The 10976-nt window shown below is 46.1% G+C and overlaps 1 pseudogene; it reads left to right on the top strand.

The window, feature by feature from the left end:
• Positions 1-2426: 2426 nt before the first annotated feature.
• Positions 2427-3483, top strand: LOC147941192 (uncharacterized; annotated as a pseudogene).
• The last annotated feature ends 7493 nt before the right edge of the window (positions 3484-10976 follow it).

Here is a 10976-nt window from a genome sequence, read left to right as displayed (position 1 = left end):
AAATACACTTGCTCAACTTAGCAAACAACTTCTGCTCCCGCAGCTTCTCCAGAACTGCCCTCAAATGCCCTGCATGTTCCTCAGGACTCTTGGAATAAACCTGGATATCGTCGATGAAAATGATGACAGACACGTCCAGAAACTCCTGAAACACGCTGTTCATCAATCTCATAAACGTTGCTGGTGCGTTAGTCAACCAAAACAGCATCACCATAAACTCATAATGCCCATACCTCGTCCTGAATGCAGTCTTCCTCACATATGCCTCATCTATCGGTATTTTGATGATAACCCGACGCTAGATCTACCTTGGAGAACCAAATAGCACCTCTTAACTGATCCAACAACTCATCGATCCTAGGAAGAGGGTACTTGTTCTTCACAGTGACCCAGTTCAAACCTCTGTAGTCAATACACAGCTGGAAACTCCCATCCTTCTTCTTGACAAATAACACCGGCGCTCCCCACGGTGATACACTAGGATGGATGAATCCCTTACTCAACAAATCCTCTAGCTGCTTCTTCAGCTCTGCCATCTCTGCTGGAGCCATTCTGTAAGGAGCCTGGATAATGGCATCGTCCCCGGCTCCAGTTCAACTGTGAAAGGATCAGACCGAGATGGTGGTAATCCCTGCAATGACTGAAACACATTCTCAAATTCCTCAACAACGGGAATACCGCTAACTGTAGACTTCCCCACTGACTCTGGCATTGATATAGTAACCAAATAAGCCTCACGGCCCTTCTCGATCATCTTCCCAGCCTGAATGGCTGAGATCACGAGACTCCCCGAAGTCGGTCTGATACCCTGAAAAACCAACTTCCCTCCTGGAAGCTCAAACTCCACTTTACCCTGATAGCAATCCAAAAGCACCATATGCCGATGCAACCAATCCATCCCGAGAATAACATCATACAACTCCACTGGACTAATAAGCAAATCCGCTGGCCACGACTCTCCCGCGATCTGAATATCAATTCCTCTAGCTCGTCCAATAACCCTCAGGAACTTGCCTACCGCAACTATGACAGCTCCTGTACGCTTCCCGGTGATGAGGACATCCCAACTGAACCGGATGGTCTAACAAAACCGGACAAAGAATCTAAACCGGAAGCACCACAAGTCTTTGATGGAGCCATAACAAGACAACGAGCTAAAGTGCTTCAACACAAGTTCAACAAGTACGTGGAAAAACTCATGGAACAAGTCAGCTCATCACCACCTCCACATGAGCCATCGGGTCGAGCTATTTTCTCTACAATTCAAGACCAACATGAAGAAGACGTTGCACCTCCTTCCACCGTGAGTCGTGACCTGGATTCAGTTCGGAGTGACTTTTGGCCACTGGTGGGCTCGCAGGCCCAAGCCCACAACTTCCTTGTGATCAACATAGAGGATGCATGAAGACTAGGAGAACGTCTAGAACCAAGGCTTGGTGAACAAGCTCAAGACTTTCCTTCATTACCGATCTGTGAAGGTAAGTTTTTGAATTATTTCCATTTTTTTACTTTAATGAGTTTATTGCTTTGATTTTGCAGGATTAAATTAGCCATATTTAGTTATTTCAATTAAGACTGTTGCACAATAAACTCTAGAATCTAGAGTATTTTTTTATTTTTTTTTATTTTTTTATTTTCTTCTTTTTTGTAATTGCCTATAAAAGCCACAGCGGGTATCATTATTTTTCACGATGAAATAAAAATAAGAACTTTCTTTTAAGCTTGCCCTAGTTTGTGCAACCGCTTCGTTCTCAGCTTTGTCGAGACCCGATACTCCATAGCTAGAGAACCTTTGTGTTTTATCACGAGAATCTCGTAGCTCGTGTGGTGCACCTCGTCTTCCCCAGGTTACATGTTTGTTCGTGGTTTGGAGGCTTGAGCAGCTTGTCCCTTAACCACTCCTTCCTTGGTTCGAGAAGTTTGGCGATGAAACCGGATCGTACCAGCCGAGTTAGCTCGAGCTTGTATCATTTTTGGTATCAGAGCTGAAGTTCCTCACAACACAGGTTGTATCTCTTCATCTCTTCAATTCTTAATTTTTTAAAAAGTAAATTCAGTTGTGTTCTGCCTTGTTAGCTTGGAAGAACCGTAGAATCTAGTTTCATCTTTTACAGTTAGTTTAAAAAAAAATTAAATCAGTCTTGTTTCAATTATTTTCATTCTCGTTTTGGGTTGCCTTCGTTTCAAAGCCCTTAAAAAAAAGTTATATTTGTGTTTCGTTAGTCATAGTTTGTTTTTTTTTTTTTTTTAAAAATTATATTTGAGTTCACTTGTCTCTGAAACTTTTGTAGACGATCATGGGTGAAGCAGACGAACAACCAAACTTGACCGCAATGATGAACATCCTCACCAACTTGCAGAATCAGTTCAACACATTTGGAGACTGACTGGAACGAGTGGAACGAGTGGAGCAAGAACCGAGGGGCATGAGAGCAAACAACGCCGGTGGTCGATCACCACGAAACCCTGTACCCGACGACACCATGCTCAACGATGACCCCAACATACAACAAGACGAACGAAATCAGAGGCAAAGGAGAGCTCAACAATGGGGTTACGAGGAGGATGACGAGGCTCCACCAGTTCGACACCGTCAAGACGCACGTCCGCAACAACCTTACAACGATGTTAAGCTAACTGCTCCTACCTTTGCTGGGAGGATTGATCTCGAGGCGTACCTTGAGTGGGAGAAACGGATGGACCACATCTTCGAGTATTACAACCACCCCGGACCCAAGCGAGTAGCTCTAGCTATAGCCCAATTCACTGACACGGCTCTTACGTGGTGGGACAGGACTACGTCCGAACGAAGGAGATATAGACTCCGTGCTATTGACTCATGGGTCGACATGAAGGATGTCATGAGGCAAAGGTTTGTACCCCCTACTTTTCATAGGAAACTACAACGACGTTTTCGAGGTCTTAGACAGGGAAACTAATCGGTGGAGGAGTATTTCGAAGATTTCGAGCGCTTAAGGAACCGCTTGGAGCTACACGAGGATGAGGAGTCACACATGGCGCAGTTTCTCGAAGGATTACAAGATCGCATAGGCCGCAAGGTGGAGATGCAAGTGTACCAAGATCTGCAAGGACTCTTCCATTTAGCTCTTCAAGCGGAAGGTCAAGTCAAACGAAAATCTACTACTACACGTAACAAACCCCAACTTCCTTGGGCCGCAAGTAACAACAAACCTACAGACAAAGGCAAAGCGGTGGAAGTAGACTCTCGTTCTAAACGCAAATCGTACGAGACTAGCAAGGAACCACTGAAAGTTGAATCAAGTAAGTCAGTTAACCCAACACGTTCTAGAGACATTACGTGTTTTAAGTGCAGGGGGAGAGGTCACATGGCTAGCGAGTGCCCAAACCAAAGGGTGATGCTCATCACCGACACCGGAGACTATAAGTCCCAAGATAAGGAGGACACGGAACCCTACGGTGAATATGGAGACATTGAATACCCGGACGTCGGAGAGCTCCTAGTGACACGACGAGTCTTAAGTGCAATGGTGGACCCTACTGAAACCATGCAACGTGAAAATATTTTTCACACCTGTTGTACTATCAAGGGAAAGGTATGTAATTTAATTATTGATAGTGGATCTTGTACCAACGTGGCAAGTGCCTATTTGGTAGAAAAGCTAAACCTTGAGAGAACTAAGCATCCTCGGCCCTATAGGCTAAGATGGCTCGATGATAAGGTGGAGCTTAAGATCGATGATCAAGTAACTTTCCCTTTTAGTGTGGGACGTTACCAAGATCAGGTCATATGCGATGTCGTCCCTATGCAAGCTGGACATCTACTTTTGGGTAGACCATGGCAGTTTGACCGGGAAACTAAGCATGATGGCCGCACCAATTTTTATACCTTTATGCATGATAAAAGGAAAGTTAGTTTAACGCCACTTACACCTAGTCAAGTTCATGAATTGCAATTGCAAATGGTTAAGGAGAAGCGTGTTAGCACACAATCTAATTTCCTGGTTCAACCTAGTTATGTCCGAAAAACTTTAGCTTCTAAACACACAATGCTACTAATGGTCTTTAAGGAAGTTTTAAGTGCAGATTTCGGCGAACTAAGCTTACCACCTGAGGTGAATGAGCTATTGAATAACTTCAAGGATGTTTTTCCCGAGGAAATTCCGGACAGCCTACCTCCACTCCGAGAAATCGAACACCAAATTGAACCGGATGGTCCAACAAAACCGGATAAAGAATCTAAACCAGAAGCACCACAAGTCTTTGATGGAGCCATAACAAGACAACGAGCTAAAGTGCTTCAACACAAGTTCAACAAGTACGTGGAAAAACTCATGGAACAAGTCAGCTCATCATCACCTCCACATGAGCCATTGGGTCGAGCTATTTTCTCTACAATGCAAGACCAACATGAAGAAGACGTTGCACCTCCTTCCACCGTGAGTCGTGACCTGGATTGAGTTCGGAGTGACTTTTGGCCACTGGTGGGCTCGCAGGCCCAAGCCCACAACTTCCTTGTGATCAACATAGAGGATGCATGAAGACTAGGAGAACGTCTAGAACCAAGGCTTGGTGAACAAGCTCAAGACTTTTCTTCATTACCGATCTGTGAAGGTAAGTTTTTGAATTATTTCCATTTTTTTACTTTAATGAGTTTATTGCTTTGATTTTGCAGGATTAAATTAGCCATATTTAGTTATTTCAATTAAGACTGTTGCACAATAAACTCTAGAGTCTAGAGTATTTTTTTATTTTTTTTTTATTTTTTTATTTTCTTCTTTTTTGTAATTGCCTATAAAGGCCACAGCGGCTATCATTATTTTTCACGATGAAATAAAAATAAGAACTTTCTTTTAAGCTTTCCCTAGTTTGTGCAGCCGCTTCGTTCTCAGCTTTGTCGAGACCCGATACTCCATAGCTAGAGAACCTTTGTGTTTTATCACGAGAATCTTGTTGCTCGTGTGGTGCACCTCGTCTTCCCCAGGTTACATGTTTGTTCGTGGTTTGGAGGCTTGAGCAGCTTGTCCCTTAACCACTCCTTCCTTGGTTCGAGAAGTTTGGCGATGAAACTGGATCGTACTAGCCGAGTTAGCTCGAGCTTGTATCACCCGGGATCTCCTTTGATTCATGCGCTCTCAGCACACTTCGGAGTAATGAAGTTATGAGAAGCTCCAGAATCAAACATAACGTGGGACTTAAACCCGTCCACCAACAAGGTCCCTACACAAACCTCATTTGTTGAGAACCTAACAGTTTATCACAGGCAAACATAAAATCTCAACCTACTAAAAATTCACAAAGACATAGTACAAGAAATTATACCTGTGATCGCCCCAGCACTGGTTCCACCAGTCTCTGTAGTCGTATAAACTCGTGGCGCCTTCTCAACCTATGCAGCCTGCTGCCCTCCCGGCTGCATCTGCTGCAACGCTGCCACTGCCACCGGCTGTAACTTGGGACACAAGGGCCTGATGTGCCCTGGCTCCCTGCAATGATAGCAAAAACGAACCGCTGCCGTCGGAGCACTCCTCTTGGGACAGCTAGAAATCCGGTGATCCTTGTTCCCACAACCGAAGCAACTCGCACCACTCGGCCTCTACATAGCCTCCCACCTCCTCTTGGTTCCCTGCGCATGCTTGCCGCCCTTGCTAGAACCCCCATGATGTTGAGCCTTACCAGGCTGAACTGCTGGACTAACCGCCATTGACTGTGCCCGGATATCCTCCTCGATCTCTGCTGCAGTCTCAACCAGCTCTGCACGCGTTGCGTAACTCCGTCCTCTACAATGGACCCTCATCACGAAGAGCCCTCATAACATAGAAGCCGACTAAACTCCAAATCCAACTCATGCACTGACCGCGTCCCCTGAGATAACTGAAGGAACTGCACCTCCATCCGGTCCAATGCTTCCCTCGGAAAATACTTGCGGTTGAACTCCCCTGCAAAATCAGCCCAAGTCATCTCCCGTTGCACTCTCCTAGCAGCCACTGATCTCTACCACACCTGAGCATCACCAATCAAATGGTGGACTCCAATGTCCACCCAAAACTCCTCAGGACATCTTAGAGTATGGAAGTTACATTCCACACTCGTCCTTCACGCATCTGCAGCAGTAGGATCTGTACCACCCGAAAACCGTGCAGTATCGATGCTACGCATCTCCTTGAGCATAGACAAATAACGACTATGCCCGCCCACATCCGCAGCCACTGGCTGCCGCTCCTTCGCCACCACTGGTGGCACTACCTAAGTCTGAGCCGGTGCCACCGCCGGCAACCGCTCTATCAACTGTGCTAACAAACCCGCAAGATCAACACCAGGGACTCTAACCGCTGGGATTCCCAAACCCGGAACCCTAGCATCACCAGCCACTAGAGTATCAACACCGCCTCCTCCGGCCACACTCAAAGAATCCCCCTGGACACCCTGCGACTCGCCAACACCCGCAGCTGTTACACTCTGGTCCGCAGTCTCACTAACCGCTGGGACTCTGCCCCTACCACGACCACATCCGCGTCCACGACCACGACCAGCAACAGCACCCTCTCTAACCATCTGCACTACCATGAACAGAAGGCTAAGCACGCAATTATACAAACATAAAAATATATATACTCACCGTGGAATCACACAGTAGGCTCGAAGAGGATGTTCTAGGACTCCATGCCACACACAATTGACTAACTCACATAATCAATCAAGACATGCAATCCCAAACATCTATAGCACAAAGCCTAGTGAACCCAAACCTAGAACCATAAGGGCTCTGATACCAAACTGAAACGACCCGACCCGTTTTTTTTTTTTTTAAATCATCAATAGTAAATAATAATAATAATAATAATAATAATAATAATAATAGATAAACTACAACTAGTGGTCCTATACCCACTAGCCACCTAACCACAATCACAACCAACAACGGAATAACAAACACCAATATCCAATAAAAATCTAATAATCATAACATAGGTAATATCCAAATACCAAACATCAGGAAACATAAAACCGACAACCTAGCAATGTTTCTAATGACCCAACTCTATCAACCTAGCAATACCAGACAACAACCAATCGAGTCCCTAGAACATCCTCCTCTTCATAACCTTGATTCCACGATCACACTTTGCCTTTACCTGCACCACAAACACAAATTTCAATGCATGAGTATTTTATAAACACTCAGTAAGGCAATCCTCCCATCTACTGGGCTATACACACAAGCAATAGAGATATCTCTAACCATCAACCAACAACCAACAATCAACAATAACAAACCAGGGCCAAGCAACGACGGACACCAACATGCATCGACCGACACCAGTACGGGGTTACGTCGACCGACACATGGTATGCATCGACCGATGCAAGGTACACTTGCATCGACCAACGCATGCTCGACACAGCACGAAAACCCTAGGTTTATCACGTGTCCTCGCAATTGCATCGACCGACGCACAAAGTGTATCGACCGACGCACATGCCGAGCATCGTTTCTCCCTGAAACTTCTCGCCGGATCTTCGTTCCTACAACCACAAAACTCGATCCCAAGCCACAAGAAAGCTTCTCAACGTCCCAAACAACATTCTAACAAGCCTAACAACACATAAAAGCATATCAGAGAAATCTCCAGCTTGGATAAGCCATGGTCATGCACTTACCTTTGCCAAGAAGATTCTGAACCTGAAACAAGAAAAACAACCCTCCCAGCATGCTCCTACAACGATCCCAGCTACAGATCTCTACAGGAATAGCCTCAAATCACCTAAAATCCTCAAGAACACTCAAGAACCTTTTCTCTCTTTTCTTTTCTCTCAAAAACGGCCAAACTCGCCGAATGACACAAAACTCGAGTTTAAGGGTTTTCCCGAAACCCAAAACGCAGCGTTTAACTTAAACTCGTCCGCACTTAACTGGCCTTACATCGACCGATGCAATCCCTAAACCGGGATTTCGGTTCGCGGATATTACAATTCTCCCCCACCAACCTAGATTCGTCCTCAAATCTAGAACAACCATCAGCCAAGGACTCCCGTGCAACCGTCTCCACGGCCCGCACTCCTCCGACCGATCTACGAAAGGTCACCTCTAGGCGATAGACTCACGCTCCAGGCATTATTTGCTCTCGACTTTTGGACTTTCCTTTACTCATAGGCCTAAACCTTGAGTTTTTATTGGCTCCTCATCAGGCCTAAGCCTGCATGCCATAATGTTGGCTCCTCATCGGGCCTAAGCCCGCATGCCATAATATATAAGAAAAATCCAATACTCATCTCTTGGGTTGCCACCCTACAGCGCGCCCCCGGATCGTCATTCGAAGTAGATATACCAACCATACTCCCAAGTCACAAAGTCTCTGAATATGGCAGTACTAGGAGAACCTAAGTCCCCCAAGAGTCGCGAGCAAACAATTCTGAACACGTCTGAGTCCCATCCCTATCCAGGCTTCCTTCCTGTGACTTGCGTAAGATATCACAATGTCCTACCAACCACATATCTCCTCACTAGGATACCTCATGACCATATGGATCATCTCAGTGCCACTAGGGCCGCCACAAAGGCCAAACAAATGTCCTAAACAGGACCGCCACCAAGGCCAAACAAATGTCCTAAACAGGACCGCCACCAAGGCCAAACAAATGTCCTAAACAGGACCGTCACAAAGACCATCTGTCCCGCAGGACTGTCACAAAGATCATCTGTCCCGAAAGACCATCACAAAGACCATCTGTCCCGAAGGACCGTCACAAAGACCATCTGTCCCGAAGGACCGTCACAAAGACCATATGTCCCGAAGGACCGCCTAAACAGGCACTCTGGCTAAACAGCCCACCACAAAGGCCACACAATTGGTTAAATAACTCGCCAAAAAGGCTACACAATGTCTCAAAAGACCGCCACACACGGGCACAATGACTCAAAAGTCCGCCACTAAGGCCACACAAGCCCCTCCAAGGCTCACGACCACAAAAATGGACAAATTCTAACTCACATAGAACTTTCCATTTTTAGCACTTTTCCCTTTTGGAAACTTTCCACTTTTGGAAACTTATATTTAAGGAAACTTTCCTCCAAAAACCCCGCCACACGGAAACTTTGTACCCCGAGCACCACCTCATCTTGTTACATAGTCGCACAACCAACCATCCCAAGCGACCAAGTAAACAAGAGAGATGGGCTGGAATACTCCATTCATGCTCCAGCCACGGATTACAGATGGGACCAGGCTAGACAAGCTCAAGTCGCAGCTTGCTTCTCGAACCACTTCTTAAACCTTGCCTTCATCCTCGCCTCTGGCTCCCAAGTCTTCTCTTCAACACCATCACAGTCCCAAAGGACTCTCATCAAAGGAATCTTCTTCTTCCGAAGTTCCTTGATCCTCCTCTTGAGAACCCTCACTGGTCTCGCCTCCAAAGTCATGTTAGGCTGAAGATCCTCCAGAATCTTAGCTAACAACTGATCATCCTCACGGAGACACTTCCGCAGCATAGACACATGGAAAACCTTATGGAAATCAAGCATAACCTCAGGTAATTCCAGTCTATATGCCATTGGTCCAACCCGCTCTATCACTCTGAACGGACCCATATACCTCAGACTCAACTTAATCTCAGTCAATGACCTGTTCGGACCCTGTAACATGGCCATCTTGAGGTACACTCTGTCTCCTACCTGAAACTCAAGATCTCTCCTCCCATACAAAGCCTCATAATGAGCAATCTTAATACTCGCCTGATAAATGTTGTTGTAAGCAAACTCTACCAAGCTCAAGTGATCTGCCCAATGGCCTCTCCAATCCAACACACACATCCTCAGCAAATCCTCCAGCGTCTGGATCGTCCTCTCTGACTGTCCATCTGTCTGGGGATGATAAGCTGTACTCATATGCACCTTAGAGCCCATCTCTGCCTCAAACGGTCTCCAAAATACCGAAGTGAATTTGGAATCCCTATCAGACACAATACTCGCTGGCACCCCATACAACCTGACTATCTCCCTCACATACTTCTTAGCCAAGACCGATGCTCCATCTGTTTTCTTAATGGCCAGAAAATGTGCTAGTCAACCGATCCATAATGACCCAAATAACATCAATAGTCCTGGACACTGGCAAACCCACCACGAAGTCCATAGTAATCATATCCCACTTCTAATCTGGAATGGGAAGACTCTTCAGTAACCCTCTTAGGACCTGATGTTCAGCCTTCACTAGCTGACACACATCGCCCCTCACGACCCATCTAGCCACATCCTTCTTCATCCCGACCCAGTGATAATACCTCCTGAGATCACGGTACATCTTAGTCGTTCCTCGATGAATAGAGAATATGCTCGCATGAGCCTCACTCAGGATCTCCTGTCTGAACTCCTCTGAAGCAACATCCTTAGAGGCATTCGCCAGCCCCAAATCCTTCTCCTAAGCTAAACACACTTTGCTCAACAGATCAACTCTATCAGTTGCAACCAAACCCAACGGCTCCTGAGAAACCGCACACAAGCTCAAAGCACTAATCTCTCCTACCAGAGACTCCATATCCTGCTCCTGAGCCGAAGCCGCCCGCTTCTGACTCAAGGCATCTGCAACCAAGCTAGCCTTACCAGGGTGATAGGCTATCTCCAAATCATAATCCGCCACTAGCTCCATCCATCGCCTCTGCCTCAAATTCAGCTCGGGCTGAGTGAATATGTACTTCAGGCTATTATGATCTATAAACACCTGTACCTTTGAACCATAAAGATAAGATCTCCCAATCTTCAGGGCAAAAACTACAGCAGCCATCTCCAAGTCATGAGTAAGATAGTTGCCCTCATGCTTCCACCACTGCCGCGAAACATAGGCAATCACCTTCCCATGTTGCATCAACACACACCCCAAACCAACTATGGATGCATCAGTATAAACCACATAGGGTTCTCTCTGCTCAGGCAAAGCCAACACTGGCGCAGTAGTCAACATCTCCTTCAGGCTTGCAAAGCCTTCCTCACATTCCTGTGA

This window comes from Camelina sativa, chromosome 7 (genome assembly GCF_030686135.1).
Source record: "Camelina sativa cultivar CO46 ecotype springtype chromosome 7, ASM3068613v1".
NCBI lineage: Eukaryota > Viridiplantae > Streptophyta > Magnoliopsida > Brassicales > Brassicaceae > Camelina > Camelina sativa.
The sequence above is the reverse complement of the archived record's forward strand: the minus strand, read 5'-3'. Positions and strand labels throughout refer to the sequence as shown.